Source organism: Chroicocephalus ridibundus, chromosome 8 (genome assembly GCF_963924245.1).
Source record: "Chroicocephalus ridibundus chromosome 8, bChrRid1.1, whole genome shotgun sequence".
Classification (NCBI taxonomy): Eukaryota; Metazoa; Chordata; class Aves; order Charadriiformes; family Laridae; genus Chroicocephalus; species Chroicocephalus ridibundus.
Window position 1 is genome coordinate 46,131,145 of NC_086291.1, and position 18,060 is coordinate 46,149,204.

Here is an 18,060-nt window from a genome sequence, read left to right on the forward strand (position 1 = left end):
GGAGAACTCCCGTAGAGCGTATGAGCATTATGTAAGTGTTCTCACAGATCGTAGGTGGTTGCTATCTTTCTTAACTGCTGAAGACAAATGCTTCTTTTATTTTTAAACATTTTATCTTCAAAAGACAAAGTATATTTCCTCAGAAAAATCCTAGAAGGGGGAAAATACGTACTTCCCTGCCACTTGAGACACTAGAACTGGTATTTTATTCAGCACAAACTGTGAGATCTGGATGACACTTAAGTAGTAAATCAGCTTTTATTTTAGAGATCTGCTGGAAAAAACAGTTCAAGAATCACAGTGCGTTCAAACTCTGGCCAAGTCAAATGGCTGACCTTAACACTGCTCACGCATTTACACCTGCAAGTGTAAAATGTGACTCTGCACAGTGCAGTGTCAAATTAGTAACAGTCACGCCACAGCAGATATTAGCAATGTCAGGCTCCAGTGCTGAATTTACTACAGAATCATGGTGTGAACATCAGCAGTCAAATCACCTAGGTTTAAGTTCCTCCATTTATAAATCTCAGTAAAATTTTAAATGATGTAGCTAGCAGTTTGCAATATGCCAGAATCTTTAGTGGGAAGAATATCAGAATTGCAAAATGTTGGGTTTGGATTTTTGGTTTTGGTTTGTTTTTTTTCCTTCAATGCGTCAGGAAGCACTAAAAAAGACACTTAAAAAGCTTAGGCACCACATCCAGCAGGTTAGCCTAACCGCATCCCGTGAAGGTCATTTGCATTAAGCTCTTGGATCTCTCCATCAATGCCTAGAAAGACTTGAAAATCTGTACAGTGGGGATGATGATCTCTAACACTGGAGGGGTAATAAGCATTTAGGGGACCATTACAGTTTCAAATATTTCTTCGATTTGAACAGTGAGCATTAATGATTTGTATCTGAGATAATGTGCTACGTCGAAGTCGCAACATGAGACTGACTTGGCAATTCCTCTTTCCATCCCATAAAAGAAGGGCAAGAACTATGCTTTCAGAATGCAGCTGGCCCTACCCCAATGCACGCATGTGCCTACAGCAAACTTCCGTTCTAATCTTCAAACTGCCAGAGTCCAAGTGGTCAGACCCTTGGAATGCTCAGTACCTCCCTTCTTCCACAGGATCAATCCAAGCAGGACTTGGCCATAAACATTCAAAATACACAGGAACATTTAGCTCACTGAACAATACGGTAACTGTAAGTTAAGAGTCATTTCCCAGAGACAAGAACTGGGGATGAAATACATGCTTCAAAGAGAGGAAAAGATGCAATGTTTTTAAAAGATGACTCCTCTTGGCATGCTGCTTATCAGCAAGGGGTAAAAAGAAAATGAAGAAACAAATAGTAGGGACGGCTCCAGGAAATCCATCCCAAGTCAGTTCCTGGAGCAATACCAAATCTAGGTGTCTGCTACAAGGGCAGTAATGCTCCTCAGTCTAGTACAGAATGGTTTCTCTGGGACCTCTAAAATGCAGCGTGTTCTATTTGGTAGACGCTAGCACATACCATATATGCACAATTTCCTTTCAGCTGGGCTTACATCCTATCATATGTATGAGATCTTATTGAATTCCTACGTGAAAAGCTATTAGGGCTCCCTTTATAATTGTTCTGAATACCTTTTTCTGCATGTCCATACACATTTTTTCCCCAAACTCTAAAGAGTACTTATACTTCATTACAAAATTGAAAGATTAATAATAATTAAAAAAAAAAAAAAGCTTTGGAAATACTTACAAAGTATCTAAAAGCCACTTAAAGCTGTTCCTCCAAATCACCTGTCTTTTACACCAAGTCTTATACATTGTTTTTTTTTAAATAGTAAAGATGCAAAAAACAAAAAATAACCTTTTGCATTGCAATTTTAACAATAAACCGTTACAGAAAAGGGGTTCGGGGGTTTTGTTTTTCTTCCTTTTTTGTTTTCTCAGTAGGTTTCAAATCCAGTTACTGAAATAGCATTTAGAACCAGTAAATACAAAACAAATATTGAAAGTACTTGCTATTAATAATCACCCAGATTATCAGTATATTAACTGAACAGGTCTAATTCATTTTTGACATTCATAATTTCACTGATCGGAGAAAATGTCTCAAATTAAGTTTGCCTCTGCTGCAAGAACGATGCTTATTCTGTTGAGATTTAGCCCCTCATTTTATGTATTCCACAGTGGATTAAAAGACCAAAAGACACTTTTCATGAAAAAAAAGTCTTGAAAGTATTCAACCATTTTAGTATTCCACTTCACACAGGATGATGCTGTTCCTTTTCCCAAAGCGAAGCAGCGTCACCACTGCTGACATCTTGGTGCTGCTTCCAATCTCTGCAGGTACTTTCTCACCCAGCCTCTCTCATTATAAGTATTTTGGATACAGTATATGAACTTTTTAGATACAAGGACATTAATGACAGATAACTGATGTTAAATTATTATATTGAAAAAAAAAATTCAATCCTGTAAATTAAAATACAGTGCTGAGATATTAATGAATGAAGACAAATTTTGTGATAAAATACACAGCAACAAGAACTTAAATCATACAGCTATTTTTACAAAGGTAATTAGACAAAAGCAGAAAAAGATGAGGAATATCAACATCTGACTAACTATGAGTAATCATCTTGGATTATGCATTATCAGAAGCTCGTTGTTACCATTAATTTACTTAAAAAGCAGTGTGCAGAAGTATATGAGAGAACTGAAGTCCTGTCAGGCTTCTCACCATACCATACTATGACATGCTTTGTAAAGGAGCATGGAGTCAAGACTGGACTGATAAATATTTCAGATAAATGTCTTCTTTTATTTCATAAATTATTGAGATTAAATTTTTGTAACTGTCTACTCTAGCTAAATTAATACCGCTGAGCAGACGCTAGAAGACCTCCAGAAACTCAATTTTGCATATTTTGATGACAATGCTACACTGAGATTCTCTTTACTAATTCTTAGAAGGAAATATTTAAAACTTAAGTCTTTGGACTGATTAAAGCCTGAAAAGAAATATGCCACACTACCAAATGCACACCATAAACTATGTAAAGTATAGAAAAATACTTATATCCGGACAGAGGCAGGGGATGAGTCAACAGAATACTAAATGATACATTCCTTCCTGTGCCATCTCCAGGCAAAAAAAAAAAAAAAAAAAAAAAAAAAAAAAAAGGCATCTCATTCACAATGGGAGATACAGCCTGCTAAGCGCAAATTAATTATCAGGCAGAAAGTGTGGGTCTGCGATGAGCAAAGGCAGCCTCCCACAGCTCCCTTAAAGCATGGGGAAGCTAAAGCTTACCCTGCTGCTCTGTAGGGCCGTACAGATGATTTACTTACTCCTTTTTCGCATTACTGCCTTCTCAAAACTAACCTATTCAAATAACATTTGGTAAAATCTTATGGGCTTCACATAACCCTACAGTGGAAAGGATACAAAGCTTAAAGTTGTAAAGCTTAAGTACTTTAAGGTCTCATAAACATGTTTTAAGTAGATACATTACAATTATCTTCTGTGTTCATACTCTGTGAGCTTTAAAATGGCAATTAATAATAAAATTTATCCAAGATGCTAAACTTCTTACAAATATTTTAAGTAAAGCAAGCCAAGGTTCAACACGCATAATATTCAAGTCACTAAAATGAAACCAACCCCTTCAGATGGAAGTAATGTTTGTTTACTGATTATATAAAACTTTTCAAAGCTACCATCTTCCTTTAAGAAAGTTATGAAAATAACTTTGCAGCATGCACCAAAATCAATAAACAAACAGCCTGATAACCAAATGAAAGAGTAGAGTCTAGGATTAGCTGCCTCTTAGAGACAATACAGTCAACATCCTTTTTCTTTAAAGAAGAGCATGCGCTTCTATCATGTGAAAGAGATATGGTCACCTAGGTAGCTGTGCAAGCTATTTAAAACCAAGCATCGAAGCTAGCATCTATTAATGCATCCGGATAACCCAGAACATCTTTTAATATACCTTCTACTGACGCAATGCTTTATAAGTAGAAGCTACATTATGCTTAACTTAACTTTGTATGGTACCGTTTGTAGCAGAAAGTTCATAAAGACTTAACTCATGTTGTAAAACGTAAATCACGATAAGAAGACGTTATTTCATCTACAACTACCTAGTAAATCCATCCTTCCTAACAGCTGCTACCTGAGCACTCCGTGGCACCAAGAATTATGGCAACAACGCTTGAAAGTATAATAGATAAACTTTGTCCTACAACTCGTCATAAGCAAAGGACTTCCAGATACAGTCTTCAATAGTTTTTTACTTTAAATCACCTTATGAGCAGACATCACTTGATTTAATCTTATCTTTTTTGTGGATATTCTTAGTCAACAATGCTCATATTGAGGCAACACTAAGTCATTCAGCTGGATTAACTTGATTAAATAAACACAAAGCTGTTACAGCACACATCCACGCTAGTTGTATTATAATAAACAGCTTCATAAAAATACTTTAAACTAGAAAGGTAAAACATGAAATAATATCTTGTTTAGATGTTACGCACGCACTGTGCATGGAAATACACCATTTGCAAATGCTCAGAAAAATCTAAACATGACATTCCTGTTTTTCAGTCTATGAAGATGATGTTGATTGTCAATATCTTACATTTGATGTAATACTCCACTAACATTTAAAATGACTGTATTAACACTGGCAGCAAATAAATTTAGATTCAGATTAGAAAAACACACAAGGTCAGTTTTTTAATATCTAAATTTAGCAAGAAACCATCTGCATTATTGGTGTGCAAACAAATGATGCTTCTAGTTTCTCATCCTTGTCTATCTCTAAATGTTTAAATTAGATCTCTTTTTTCCAATAAAACATAAGTGACATATAATTTCAAAAGCCATTTACTTGAATTCCAATTTAAAAACATTCCAAAGTTCTTAATATCAGTTTTAATATGAAGTGTTTAAAAGTAGTGTTCAGGTAATTGCAAGATCAACTCAGATTTACCTGTCAAAAAGCAAGGTCAGTTCTGGTCCATGACAGAACTTTGTGGAAGGAATTAATAAGATAACATGCGCTCCATCATTTTCTGTGGCCAGCAAACATAAATAGATACTGCTGGCTACACTGCTTACGTAATCAAAGTTGAAAACATATTAAAAAAAAATAAAAACAAAACACAAATGTTAATTTTGGTATTATAAAAGTGCTTAATAGTGCAAGTCTGGAGTAAGTGTCCAATATTTATATGAACACATCATACAACTGATACACATTTTAGCATCATGTCCTAGAAATGGGCATTTATTTTAAAAAGAGAAAATACACAGAGCTTTTTACAAGAGGTGTTCTCAAAGTTCAAAACAGTCAATTAGCAACTTTTATCGGTAAATTGGATCATAATCTTTAGCAATTTCTTTGTGTTCAGAGTCCTTCGACAGCCAAAATGCTGATCTATTTTTAAAATGTTGGTAGAGCATCTAAAGCTTTTCAGAAAAGGTTAAATTACTCCATGATTTCATTTGTTTGCTTAGCTACTTCAAGACGTTCCCATTTATGACTAAGCTGCAGGTGCTATTCTGTTTATTTGTGTGCCTGTAAACCAAGCCCTTGAATTGAACAAAGCAAGGAAAGCATTAGGATTCACGTCAAAGAGGAAGGAACTGCAGGACTGTTTCCCGTTGAATGCGCTACTTTCTACCCTCCTTCATAAGCATGACTGAACATTACACAATCATTTCTATGAAATTAAATTTCTTGAAAAAGATATACTTTGCTTCTTTTTATTTCTATACACTCTTACAGAGATAGAAATAAAAATTTTATTATTATAATACTTGTGTACCAAAGACTGATATTTGACCTCTTAAAAAAATACAGTCAACTTCTACAGGACAGCATTTAACTTATTCACATTCAGCAATAAACTCAATACTAATTAGACACGAATTTAAAAAAAATGTAGCATAATTAGGGATTACTAGCAACTTCAATTTAAGGGATCTTGCAAATATCAAAAGTATTATGTCTGACCTGCACCTCAGTGCACGCATGCAGATGATACTGAGTTAAGCGGGCCCTGCTCATAACTTAGGACAACTTAGAAAATCTCTTTCACAAACCTTTTGCTGCATATTTACTTGTACCAACACAGCTACTTTCCAGTATTAACAATGCAAACAATAACTTGAATTAGCTCCCATGGAAACCAGTTAACTTGTTCCTCTTAACTGCTGAAACTAAAACTTGTAAAATTTAACTCGCTAATGGATGAAAGAAAAACTTAGAAGGTGACAGATTAATGTTTAGATTAAAAAAAGATAAAAATCAACTTTCTGTACATCTTAAGCAGTAGCTATTTACCATGCGTTCTTTATTTGATTTATACTAAGTGCTTAGAGTTCATCTAAAATATTCTCTGTTCTGTTCTTGTTTATGATCATGCAATCACTGTAAAAAGCAAGGCAGAGCATTATGACATGGATTTAACTGTCCCAAATGACTGGTTTTACTTTGTAAGTTATTAGAAGTACTTAATCTTCTCCTCTACACTATTTCCTTTAACTGGAAAGAAAACAGAGGCCTAGCACCAAAGTATTAACGTGGCTGATTTACAAGTCCATGGGACCAACTCTTCTTTTCAACAATTCAATTTACATTACATGATGTGACACATTTTGAGTAGCAATAAAAGTACGATGGAGGTCTAATTAAAGGTGACGAAAGTTTTAAGATTTACCTTTTTTTTTTTTTTTTTTTATGATGCTGGTGTCCTGCTAAGACAAAACAATTGGGTGAGCTACAACCGTAAGATTTTGAAGGCTCTCCTAGTCCCCCCAAAGATAACTCACAGTTAACTGCACACATTAAGTACATGTATTCATCACATGCTGCATGGGTACGAATGTTCGTCTTTCTCAACTAAACAGAGGCAGTGACATAAAATTTTGGCAGTCCCATAATACCACTTCATGCTATTGCCAACTCTTCTACTCAATACACGCAAATTATTCTCCACTGTACTTGTCATTATCCTAGAGACAGAACGAGGTCAATATACTTCTCATTTCTTATAGCCAAAGCTGCTATGGAACTGGACAAATATGTTTGTTTGGCTTAAAAGTATAACTTTCCATTACAAAATCTAAAAAGCAGTTAAAAGGGAAAGAGCACAGTTGTTTCATCAGTTATATACCAGCTATCATTAGATTCACGGCTTCAGGAGAACAACCTCTTCCCTCCTCAGTCTTCAACCAATGCTTTCTGCAAGTTACACCTCCTGATGTAAGAGGGTTAAAGAAAAAAGTTATTACACCTCACCTGGAAGCAAATAGATCAAAATGTCACATTACATTTGGTGACAGTGAACCACTGCTCAATTGCTCATATCCCACATCGTATTAAGTGACCTAATTTTTTATACAACAATGACAAAAGGTCAGAGTGTGAATCCAATTACACCAGTTCTAATAGATTTACACCTTGCAGTATCTTCCCGAGAATTAAAGTGGGTTTTTTATAGCTACAATAAGGATGCATACTAAAAGAGTGCTTAATTCCATGCATTTAAAACACAGACTTTCAGGTAGAAAGAGAAACAAACCAGAAAACCCCAACCCCCAGCTTCCTAAACATTGGAAATTAAGCATGAAGATATATCACAAACTTAATATTATGACTTTAACATAAGAAGAAAGAAATTTTATTAAAGACACACTTCACTAAACAAAAGCCAAATTTTTACTTCTCAAATCAAGAATGTTTCTTCTAACAAGGCCAATAATACTCTGAGTGAACAGGGTACAACCACAGGAAGGAATATCACTTATCGTCTCTTTATAAATACAGAACCAAGATTATAAGTGATCACGCTTAATCCCCAGATCAACACCCATATTCTAAAATAACCAGAAAAAGTATGTTATTAATATGGTGCCTGAAAACTCTAATGTTCTGAACAGTTTAATGCTATAATCCACAGTCCATGCCCTCAGTGCTTTAAGAACCAATTTCTCACGATCTCCAAAGCTAAAATGAACTTGAATTCCATTTTCCATACTGAAATTAGCTAAAGACTAATAGGGCAGAAACTCTGGGTCACGAGAGTTTATGTTGCCTAAGGCCACTTTCAAAGAAGTCTTATCTGTTAAACTATTGTGTGTTCCAGTATTTCATTCCCTACAAAGCTGCTTGTTTAAAAATAAATAAATAAATAAGAGATAGATGGTAACTATAAAATTGTTTGCAGCAGATTTCTGCACAAATTGTTACACTTAACAGCTGTAACACATCTACATTCTCTGTTTCTTGGGATTTTCTCTCAGTACGACTTGAAGCGAAAAAAAGCCATTAAACCTTCTCCGTATAAAACAATCATTCTCATCTCCATCAATTATAAAGGAGAGAAAGAAGTCCTCTGTTGATGCAGAAATGGCAGTAACCACGAATAAGCTGATCGAGAAAGAAACATAATGGCCTTCAGAAAGACCTAAAATCTAAAGTATCACTCAATAGAAAGCTAATAAACATAGGAAAAAGGCCTCTTGTATTCAAAGATATAAATTTCACATATGTAGACTTAAAAATGAGAAAGCCTGACTGCAACAAACTATTTCCTTACTTCAGTTAAGACTAATTATTTCTGATTTCTAATTATTTCGCCTTTAAGGAAAATAATATTTAGAAAATCACAATGAAAGTAATTAACACAAAGAATCAACTTAACACTGATGAGTGTAAAAAAACCCCAGACTGTCTGTAACTACCCTTCCACCCCCGCAATTTAAAGATTTCTGAATTAAGAAGGAATAGACACCATCACTGAAGTCTGCTGCACTAATATAGAAAGCTCCTGGGCAACACTGCCTTATTATTACGAAACTTCAACTCCTCTTACTAAAGGTTCTTCCTTGATTTTAATGTGTTTGAACTTTGCGAACTTGGACAACCTGAACTGAAATGGTTTAGGAGAATAAACCCGAGCAGGCAAAAAATCTCAGGTAGGGGTGGAATGAGAGGCTCCACCAAAAGGCATGATGTATCATCTTAACCTGAAGAGTTCTCTTCCCTCAGCTGAAAACGTACTTCAAATGTGGAATAAACTTCATGAGCTTCAGTAAGCCATAAAACCCTTAAAACACAGGCTGAAGTATTCTTTAATACATTTTTCCTAATATCCTTTTGTATAATGCTAATGAAAAAGCTCTTACTAAACATTTTCATGAACACATCACAACTAGATTAACAGTCAATTTACAAACTCATGAGCCTAAAAATACTTCAAGCCATCATTTCTCTACTCCATAATAATTTTATTTGTATACTAGACATTTTTGGTCTTCAGCAGCATAACAGAAAATACACTTGCTTTAATATTCCTTCTGATATGTGAGACTTCCAACATTTAACAGTCCTCACATGTAATTTATTTGGGTATGTTTCAAAACACTTTGCTTAGATCCATTTACTAACACTAAAACACACAGTGTGTTTAATCAGGAATAAATTAATAAAAAAGGCTAAAAAAAAAATCTAAGCAATGCCACTCTTTCCTCGAAGATACACTTTTTTGAACAGCATTAAAAATATTTTTGCAAAAATATACACTACAAAGTTTTATTAGAAATGCTGTTGGAAAACTACTGATAATCTGATGAAAACAAGATAGTCACGAAATATCTGGTCAGATATTATTACGATAGCCCAGGTTTCTCTCGGCTTATTTTCATTATTTCTTTTCTGACATTAGATCATTGTTCATTTCTTCCCAAGATCATTTCAGTACCTGCTTTCCTCTCGATTCCTCTTCCTGAAATTTATTTTTTTTTCCTAACATCCACGTATCACTAAACCACTTCACATCTCAGCTTCCCCTTAGCCGTCAAAAATGCTCTGTATACCATCCTTCCTTAATATATCTTCTCTTCTCTTGACCACGTTCCTCAGCCAGCCACCATAAGGCTTGGCTTCGGCTTTCAAAAGCCTACCTACAGATGCCAGGAACCCAGAGGCAGATCAAAGAGATGCTATGGTATTCGACATTTTGGGCTATCTTCTGGCCCCATTAATGCCCAAAATACTTGAGAAACAGTAGATTTAGAATCATGCCTATGTTCAAGACGCTCTTGTCAACTATCGGTCTGGTTTAGTCTGCAGAAACGGAAAGTACCTTCTAGTGTTTTATCCACCCTCCATTTCAGATTTCCAGTTTGCCTCCATATTGCCCACCTCCGCACCCACTCAGGGCTTTCTCAGGGCAGAGAAAGATGAACAATTGGCTGAAGTAGATTGTTACTGTCTGCATTTCACCCTTTCCCAGAGATTCCACCTTTCTGGTTTCACAGTTCTGCGTGACGAGTTTTTAAAATCAGGCATATTTAACAGGACTTGGTAAAAGAGCAGTCAAATGGTTAAACTGGCAGAACAGAGGAAGGGTGGAACATCTGGCAGAGGAAGGAGGGAGTCATTAACCACTCATCTTGGATCTACCGCAGCCAGAACTGTTTGCCTCACCATGCTGATCTGATTCCAGAAGAAATCACTGATTACACTATGCTATTCACAGAAGAAAAGAAAGTTGCAGAAACTGACAGCATTTGCTCAGCAAAGCCTTTACCTTACACCAAGTGAAAGTATTTGAGTGCCGCTGTATTATTTGACTTTGACGTAAAGAAGCATTACTGGAAACAACCCATACAAATTCAGAAATAGTAAAGACTGTATAATAAAGTAGAAACTTCTCTTGAATTAAGTATTTACTGGAAACACAGTAAGCGAGCACTACCTTCATAAAGCAGATATTAAAATCCTTCTGCTGTACAGCAACTCCAACTGAAATTCCAGTGTTGCATACATTAACTAGAAAATGGTGAAGTTTTCAGTCATTCCTATAACTTCACACACAGTTGTGTGATGTTGTGATTATTCTCAATATTTACCTAAACTAGAAGCCAAACTACACAGAAACTTTGGAAATTTTTAAAGAAGTAACACCAAGTTCCAAAAAGCGACCTGGTAACTCATCAACTTTTCTTTTGGAGCAATTCCTCAGTATTCAGTCATAGCAAGTATTATTAGCACTTTCACTGCTTGCAAATTGTACTTAAGGTTTTGATTTCTTACCTGAGAAAACTTCAAGGTTTCAATACATTACTAAGTATGAGTTCATCTACTCCTCTAGAATACATTAAATTCTGCAATTTTACTAAAAAAGCCCCACTTTTTATTAGTTAAAAACTTAAAAATGAAAAATGACATGCAAACACACAGCTTCATTGTCAATTTTGCAGTCAATTTCATAGCAAATGCTGCTGCACAGTGACACTAAATCAGAGTCTGAATAGATCTACATTCAGAATTTTCTTACTAGGAGTGTACATAAATTTATTTTCTTCTGTTGGATGTGAAGCAAGCACGAGTATAACTGAGAGGAAAATGTGTGAACAAGCATGCTGCCATCCAAAAAAATTATATTATTGATTTGAATTAATAGAAAATCTGACACATCAATACTAAGTGGCATCAAGAGCTGATTCAAGAAGATTTTAAAAATTATTTCTTAATTCACACAGTTTACAAGTCCTTAACAAAAGCCCTATAAATATACAAAGTATAGTATAACCTTACTAATTTACTAAGTATCTTGATAGAGAGTATAGCTGTACAAAAAAGTGCAACATATATTGAAAATCATTAGCAAAATATTAAGACATTTCTTTTGGTTACCTGTCTTGAGTTGCATTTTCCACGGAAATATATTTTTAAGATGATTTTTTTTTTTAAAGAGAAAAGCCTAAAAAATAACCTACCAAGTAACATGATGTCATAATGAAAAATCAAACACTCCAATATAGTTGAGAGATTTATTAGTCCATTCAAGTCCTAAAATAATACATAAATGGTACAATTCAGACTGACCATAATGAATATAAAGATCCCATTAATTTCTGTAATCTCAGCACATTCAGCAAGCTCCATTTTCAAAATACACACATTCTGAGGCCCTCATCTGCCTGATTACCACAAAAGATTATAAAAGCACAAACACACACTACTTTGCTTCACACTTCCAAAGTCACTTACATACAAGAATGAAACGTGCTGAGAAGATGGCCAATTCACTACAATTAAAAATACTGATAACACATACAACTTACGCAGTGTTTTAAAACACAAAATGACATCACATGATCGCTCAGATAACACTTAAGTATAAACACTTACTAAGACCAAAACTGACAATTTACACTTAATACCTATCAATGTAAAAGAGATCATCACTACACAAAATTGCATCTGCAACACTGTGGTGCAAGAGGGAATACACCCACCACAATGACATCCATACACAGATTTCTTTGCTTATGTTTAATCAAACTATTACTTTCCTAAAGCTTTACTAACATGTGGTTCTAAATCCTGAAAAGCTTTAAGCGTGTGTTCAACTTTGCGCAACCCATTTAGTCTCATAAACACATGCTTAAAGCTTTGCTGGATCACAACTTTACCAAACAATACATTTTCATTTTTAAAAAAGGGGAACGAAATTAAGGATTGTGCCAGCAGTGACAGAATGTCAGCAGCTGAAATTCTAGGTCTCCATAATTTTTTTTTGTATAGGAAATACTGAAAAGCTTGCCACTTCATGAGACCTAAGAACCATTTATGGGTATTAACTGGACTTTATGGGAATACACTAACAATTTGAACTCTATTTTAACGAGTTTCTCCACTGAATATTTATGAGCTACTTCTTTTACATTTGTAATAAAGAATGGCTGTCAAACTACTTTCAACATCTCTAGAATTTTTAATGAAGTTTTCAGTAACTCTTCCCTAGCCTTCCAGGAGACTTCTAACATTAGAAACAAAATGTGGAAATAAAAATACAATTGTTCATCCTTTTCAGGGATATAACTTAGGGCTAATTATCTCATAAAGACAGAGTTTGAAAAGGGTAAAAAAACAGGGTTTTTTTTCTCTTTTTGTCTTTATTTTTAGTGTTTTGTTCATTTGTGTTTCACTAGTCGGTGTAAAGATCAAAAATGAGCTTAACTATGACTTCTCTCTCACTTTGTTGCTTTTGGCGTCATGCCCACGTTTAAGCCAGTTTTCAAACATTTAATTAATAGCTTTAGCCAAGTACCCAAATATGAAATCTTAAAATACTGTCTACTGAGTCAACGATCACAGAGATTCAGTTTATTGCACAAGTGCAAAACTGTTATATTAACATCTGGATTTAATAACAGTAATCTGAACACTATTTAATAAATTCTGTAATGTGCAATTGCTTTGGAGTTTCAGGATATGGAAGATTTTTGTGGCTGTGGCTTCGACAGAGCCTCAACAACACTGAAGAGCAGTTTTACAGCAGCCGTCAATCTTTACTACAGAAGAAGAGTCTGAAAAAGTTTTATTCCATAATTAATACCATGCAATTTAGGCTCTTGAACTTCAAGTGATAAAAATGCTTAAGAAACAATGCCAGGAATACTGGTTCACTAGGCTCAATGCAGCACAGAATAATTTAATTTAAAGAAGCAAACATGAAATATTCATGTTTGTCAAGTGCAAATAGACTTAATTTCAGTTGTAAGGGTTGCTGCTAAAAAAGCAACGGATATACTCACAGTGAGAAACAGAGGTTGCAGATTTACTAAACCAGGACATGATGCAAACTGGTTTGCCAAGTCTAATCAAACCTGCTCTTCTTCATGTAGCCTGAATGCAACCCTAAAACACACCTTACCTTCAGGTTAAAGGAAGCTCCCCTATCTTTAAGTGTTTCCAGTTGCTAATTTTTTGCCTAACCCTAGAGTTCTGGGGTTTGTTGGAATACATCGATGCTCCAGATACACACCACCTTCTGTGCACATCCAGAAAGTTCTGTACATCTCGTTGTTCTTCCATTCTCTGGAGCAGTTCTTAGCCATGAAAGTCAAGTGCAGTGTCTGTCTTTTTCTGTAGAGGTGGAGACTATGCTCTGTTTGCTCTTAGAGGGGCCTCAGTAGAAATTATCAAGAAGGCTTTAAGCTTGATGCGCTGTCTCAGCTACTCTGAAAATAAAACCACTCCTTCCACCCCCCCAACAAAGTCCTTTTTTCCATACAGAAGATGGGGACAGAGAGGTCAGAATCAGAATTTTCACCATTTTGGTACCAGCTGAACATCAGAGGCACACAGTTCCAAAACTGAGAACGTTTTAGTTGACACAGGCCAAGTTCTTTATTTTAGCTGCGCGAGTCCTAGTACCTATTGAAATAGAATTCTATCAGCAGCCATTAAACATTCTTAGTAACTCCCTTTGTGAAAGAAGTTTCCTCTCCTCATCTATAACTGGATCTATTTAATCAAGAACTGCATTGAGTCGGGTGGTACTTTGGAAGTGCTGTGCTGTTAAGTGCTCTGGTGCTATGTTGGTAGTACCAGAGTCACTGCAGAATGATTGTCAAAAATAAACAAAATGCTATATAGGCCAAAGTTTTACCTACCAAGATCAAAAGTATTAACGTTTAGAAAAACACTAACAATCTGTAAAGGCTTGCAAGCGTGACAGCCCTTTAAAAAATAAAATATTATTTAATCAACATAAGAATATTTAAGTCAAAATTCTAAGAGATGATTAAAAAACATATCAAATGGCAAAGTAAAAACATCACAGTAACTTGTTCTTAGCTTATGTAACATAGGTACTCCATATCCTCACATTCCTGTTTGTATGAGAACAGATCTCTCGGAACACTTTCCATTTTAACAGGACTATAAAACTGGCACAATTTAAAGCAATACCCTTCTCACTAAAAAAGAGCAGCTTTATAAAAAACCCTGTATTTAGAAAGTTTTATTTGTTTTAAGATACAGCACTTACCTTGTATTTCTAGCCTCCTTCTATAGTGTCTGTTTCAGCACATTTCTGGTCAATTGGAAAGCAAAGATAGGAAAAACAAAAACGTCACGAGGATTCTCTATTTTAGAAGTTACATATTCTATTCCACCTAAGAAATTGAAACCTAAAGAATACAAGTTGCTCTTTCTCAGTTTTTGCAGTTTTGTGTTGTTACGGTATCTTATTAGGTTAAAAAATCCTTAGAGTGAACTAATTATGCTCTAAGCTCATTTTTAGCACCTTTCATATTAGTACTTAAATTCTAACACACTATTTGCATTTCCAGCTACCTCTGCAAGAATAATTATGCTAGAGGTACATCAGCCACTCCTTTTAACTCAACTACAATACATAAGACCAGTCCAAACTCCTTCAAGCCCAGCTTGCATAATTCCTTAGAGCTGGACTGTCTTCACACTTGGAAGTTTAAGTGCCAATAATATCTATGCACTATAACTTAATTTAATAACAGAAATATATTTTATTTTTCCATAGATTCCAATACAAAGGAACCTTTATAAAGAAAAAGGAACCTGTTCACAACCACATTTTGGCTTTTTGCTACAACTCAAACATATTTGTTCCGTCATCAACATTTCATTTATTTAGAGTTTTAGAGTATGTGTGTACATATATGCATATACAGACACATATGATTAGGTCAATGGAAACCTACTGGATACTATATTTAGAAGAGTTAATAAAAATAAGCCACAGTTATCTTTAAGGCTGGCATTTATTAAATGCCGTTTCATACAACATTAATGAGGTTTTCCAGTTTTGTCTGTGAACCCACAGGTATCGCCTAAAAGGTGCCATACATTGCTCAGCCACACAACGTTGCATTTGCTTTGAGAGATGAATCCTAACAGATAGGGTTTTTCTTCTTTTCAAGATTTGCATGTCCAAAGGCTGAAGCTCATGTTATGGCTTCTATACATATCAGTGAAAGAGGTTCAAAATTAAACATGTAAAAAACCAAACAAGAGGAAGAGATTACAAGACGGAACCGCCAAAAAGGCCTAAAAAAAAAAAATTGGCCTACAATAAAAGGTATTCCCACTTCCTTCCAACAATTACTTAATCAGTAATCTAAATGCTGTTTAAAAAAAAACAACAACAAAGACCCAAGTAAGTATATTCCCTATCCAGTACCATACTGATGCATAACTTCTAGGCTAACAAGCAAGGGCTCCAATTTATTGAACATTTTATGCAAATAAACACTAAATTTGGCTGAATATCTGTATATTAACCTCACCTTTAAAGCTTTTTTTTAGTAACTGATTCAGCAGAATCCCACAAATTAAAAATGATAAATATTAAAGTGATTTTTATGTTACTGTATCACTACTCCTAAAAAATTCACCTGTATCTTTAAGTCCAGTTTTCTACATTTCTCCAAATCATCGAAGTTGCTCTGCACTTCCAATAATGTAATAAGGATTTTCAGCTTCCAGATGTTTTTATTTGTCTGTAATTACCGGACAGCACTCTGTCAAGTTTTAAATATAAGTTATACCACAAAATTATAATCTGCCCTAACTAAATGCAGAAGAAAGAAAACCAGAAAGGAACTAGAAAAAATGTCAAACATTAGGAAAATAATTTTATGAAATGCCAGCTGTACCTTTGTTGAGAGCTTTAAAGCATCAATTAATTCAAAACTTGGGCATTTTGCCACCATAAAGGGAAAGATGTAGCGTGAGGAAGAAGCGTAATCACCTTCCCATAAACACGTACTTTAGAACATGCCATACTCACAGGACACTGTAAGCTGGGCTTTCTCTTTTTCTTAAAAGCTGACTGATGTTAGTCTTATGTGATGTTAGACATATCGACAGCGAAGTTATGAGATTTCACAGAGCTCTTTGTAAAATACGTGTGAAAAGATAAGCTTCTGATATTTACTTTACAAATTATTAACTTTATTTTAAATCCTGTAGGTTTTTATTTCAGTTCTACTGCCTGCTGCAGTCATGAAGTCCTAGTATTATCTCTCTCGACTGCATTGAGATAGCGTAACAGCACTTTTCCGCACTGCATGCTTAGAAACCAACACAAAAAAATATATAAAGGGAATAAAGGCCAATGTATTTGCTGGCACAGGGGCAGGCACTGCAGCACAGCTCCCTCCGTTCGAACAGCGTCACCCTCACAAGCGTTAACCGATTTACGTGCCTCTGAGATACAGCCGCTGCAGGTACCCTTGTTATTTCACCTACAAAGCTCATTAACCAAGTGCCATCTAAAAAAAAAAAAAAAAAAAAATCTATGTATTTCACAAATATCGAACCAAACCCTGTCACAGTCCCCGGCCCAAGCTCTGTTAAGGTGACAGCCGCAGGACGGGGTGACCCGGGCCGGAGGTCCCCGCTCCGCTGCTCTGAAGGAGGAAAACCCTTTCCTCTCGCCACACAGATGTCTAAGGCCAGGCCCAGCAGTCGTGCCTTTCTGCCCGCAGGCCCCGTACCTCGCCCAGGAGTTTGTGTGCTTACTGAAGAAATAATAATGAAATAAATAAATCCGTGACCGCAGCGGAACAGAAGGAAAATCTATCAGCGCAGGGGGCAGCGGCCGAGCCGGGCAGCGCTCCCGGGACTGTCGTCCCCGAGCGGGGCCCGGCGGACAGCGAGCCCCCCCGGACGGTTCGCCAGGGCTGAGGGGACCCCGCCGCCGCACCCCCGGAGCCGGCCCAGCGGGGATCCCGCCCTTCCCCGCAGGGAGGGGGCGGCCGGCCCGGGGCCAGGCGCTCTCCCACACGCCGCCGCCGCCCCCGTGAGACGGCTCTGCCCGGCGCGGGCGGCCCCCCACGGGCGGCACGGCGCGGCAGCCTACATAGGGGCCAGGTGGCGGCCACCCGCCGTCCCCTCCCCGCCGCCGGCACGACCCTATCCCTCAGGGGGCGATAAGCCGCCACCGCCCCGCCCGTCACGTGACGCGCGCTCCCCCACGGACCCCGCGCGGAGGAACCCGGCCGGGCGCCGGAGACACCGTCCGCCCCCCGCTCGCTCCCTCCCGCCCTCCGCCGCCCGCTCACCCTCGCTCGCCGCCGCCGCGGACATGTCCTCTCGCGAGCTCTGCGGCCGAGACCGCCCTCGGGCGCGCGCCCCGGCGGTTGGCCCGCGGGCGGGGGCGGCCAGGCCGCGCGCGCGGGCGCTCTGCGGCCGCCGCACGCACGTGGGAGGTGGGCGGAGG

The 18,060-nt window shown here is 37.0% G+C and overlaps 1 protein-coding gene across 6 annotated transcripts in view; it reads right to left on the reverse strand.

Annotated features, from left to right (window-relative positions):
- MRTFB (myocardin related transcription factor B) overlaps positions 1 to 18,032 on the reverse strand; it is an 85,285-nt gene extending 67,253 nt beyond the window's left edge. For 2 of the 6 annotated variants that reach the window (XM_063344644.1, XM_063344640.1), the window contains exons 1-2: positions 17,903 to 18,032; positions 14,845 to 14,889 (exon numbers count right to left, since the gene is read on the reverse strand). The gene's annotated coding sequence lies outside the window, so the exon portion shown is untranslated. Of the gene's footprint in view, positions 1 to 14,844; positions 14,890 to 16,231; positions 16,573 to 17,902 lie in introns of those variants that run through there. The other 4 variants (XM_063344643.1, XM_063344641.1, XM_063344642.1 and 1 more) reach the window with 3 other exon arrangements.
- Positions 18,033 to 18,060: the final 28 nt, after the last annotated feature.